The sequence below is a fragment of the Lolium rigidum genome, chromosome 1 (genome assembly GCF_022539505.1).
Source record: "Lolium rigidum isolate FL_2022 chromosome 1, APGP_CSIRO_Lrig_0.1, whole genome shotgun sequence".
Classification (NCBI taxonomy): domain Eukaryota; kingdom Viridiplantae; phylum Streptophyta; class Magnoliopsida; order Poales; family Poaceae; genus Lolium; species Lolium rigidum.
Genome location: NC_061508.1, coordinates 248,459,978 through 248,462,445, shown reverse-complemented (window position 1 = coordinate 248,462,445; position 2,468 = coordinate 248,459,978). Strand labels below are relative to the sequence as shown.

At 38.0% G+C, this 2,468-nt stretch overlaps 1 long non-coding RNA gene across 1 annotated transcript; it reads left to right on the top strand.

The window, feature by feature from the left end:
* Positions 1 to 231: 231 nt before the first annotated feature.
* On the top strand, positions 232 to 1,534 carry LOC124683471. Its single transcript, XR_006996704.1, has 3 exons — positions 232 to 272; positions 1,184 to 1,339; positions 1,427 to 1,534. It is a non-coding gene; the product is annotated as an uncharacterized LOC124683471 (long non-coding RNA).
* Positions 1,535 to 2,468: the final 934 nt, after the last annotated feature.

Here is a 2,468-nt window from a genome sequence, read left to right as displayed (position 1 = left end):
CTCAAGGTTCTCATCTTCTCTGGTGATTTCACGTTCGACCATGATCACGGTGGCCAGGCTTGTATTTCAGCTCCAAGACTCATTTCTCTCTTCATGGAGGATGGTATTAAGGGGGACAGGCTGCCTATACTAACCAACATGCCATCACTAAAGACTGCATCAGTAGGGCTTTGTGCGGAAGATATCAAAGTTCGTGATGCCGATGGTATCAAGCAGTTTCTTGGGGGCTCTGTCATGTTACGACTTTGGATTTCTCTTACTGGGATTCAAAAGTAAGTTTCTTGATTTGACATCAGTATTTGCGATGCCTCCTTTCTTTTTAGTACATCTCATTTCTCTTACTGGGATTCAAAAGTAAGTTTCTTGATTTGACATCAGTATTTGCGATGCCTCCTTTCTTTTTAGTACATCTCATTGATCTTGAGATATTTACCCATACCAAAAGCTGCTACCTAACCATGTCTCGTTTTTTTTTGGTCTTGACGCCGAGTCATTGCATACCATAAGTGCAAACCTAGTAGCTTGGTAGGGTGATCAAATGTAGCTTCAGTTAGCATTACTTCAAAAAGATGTGAAAAATAAGGCAGCATATGCTCAAAAGATTATCATGAGAACCAACTATGACTGTTTCAGCAATTGTTATGACTCCCAATTCGTAAAATACAAATTGGACCAATCTAACAGATTATCATGAGAACCAACTATGGAGATTTAAGAAACATATTCGTCATGTTAATAATTTTCTCTCTAAGAAAAGGAAGAGTACCATTTTTTTTTGATATGTACTATCTTTTACTAAAGTTATTTCTGTTTGTACTGCCATATTTTCATATCCATGTGCTCAAAAGATATATTCCTTTTTTTGTGAAAAAGATAAAGTACTTCTACCTGAAAGTTTTTTTCGCGGGCACTGAATCAGACAGTCACAGATTGTTAGCTCCCTCCTAATATTTTTGGCATGTTTGGCTGAATCAGAAAAATAAATTGTACAATGTGGCATGGGTTTGATGTTATGTCCTAAACCGTTGAATCATATGCAACTGACCATGGAAAAGAGTTTTCGATGGTGTCCAATATTCAGCAAATTTATAAACCTGACTCTTGATTGTTCGTTTGTAAAAAATAAGTTGTACAAAATGGCATGGATTTGATGTTATGTCCTAATCCTTTGAATCATGTGCAGCTGACCATGGAAAAGAGTTTTCAATGGTGTCCAATATTCAGCAAACTTACAAACCTGACTCTTGATTGTTCCTTTGTGAACGAGGACTTTTATGGACTGATAGTTTTCCTTCAGAACTCACCCAATCTACAGAAGCTAACTCTCTCAGTAGATAAGGTATGTGGTCTTCGCCACATTATGGATTATTCAGTGATGTTTATGCATGTATCGTAAATAAAAACCTATATTTTTTTCTATTGCTAGAGTGATACTGCAATTGCTGGTGAGCTAGAGGACAGATCATTTACATGTGAGCAGCTTCAGATTGTTGAAATCAGATGCTGGGGATCAAGTGAGATGCTATCCAGGGTGACTCAGTTTCTGCATGCTAATGGCATAAGGCATGATCAGATGCGTATCATTGACCGGAGCTAAGTCCAATGCATCAGTCACCAGAAATAACTCTGATGTTTCAGGTCCCACTGCGGGTGAAATGACATGGCATCACACATTCACCTGTCATTGCAGGCAAACAAGATGTTCTCTTGAATCTACACTGGTTCGCTCTGGTTTATTCTGAATGAACATGTTTGCTTTACTTGCCTTTTTGTCGCGCAATGGAATCAACGTGATAAATTTGAAGCATTTTCTGTTGACGGCATGCTAGAACAACATATGAATTAGATGCGGCATCTTCTTTGCAGTGCCAAAAAAGATACTTCCGGGAGAACGTTACCTTGCATTACACATGCATGGATAATTGCCGTTCCGATTGGATCTTCTATTGCTCCAATGGTGTTTCTTTTGTTGAAACTTCTGCTAGTTCATTCGGAATTTATATATGTTCTATGGACTCATGTATTGTTGTCGTGAGATGCATGTGTGTGTAACACTGGAGAAAACTTTGCCTTGCTTTGTCCGTTTGTGAACAAGAGTTTTTCATGTCATGCCATCCTTTTCAAATTTCCTATTAAATGTTTTCTATTCTGGGATTAGGTTTTATGCCGCTCAACCTTTTTTTATTATGTTCATGTTAACCATGTGATATAAAATTTTCTATTTAATCATTTTTGAAATATATGTCTGCGACTTTTCATTTCAAAACATAGTATATTCCCTGCATCCACTTACGGCTGTGTACAATGTTGTGTGTTCACATATAATAATATTGTCAACCGTACAAGACCTGCCTAAGAACAAAGGTCAACCGTATAAGTCTGCAAGAAATAGGCCAAAAGAAGTTGTTTGTTCCAAGTGGACAACCAGCTGCTGCCCTAGCTCGTAAATAAAAATACTCCCGCCGTCC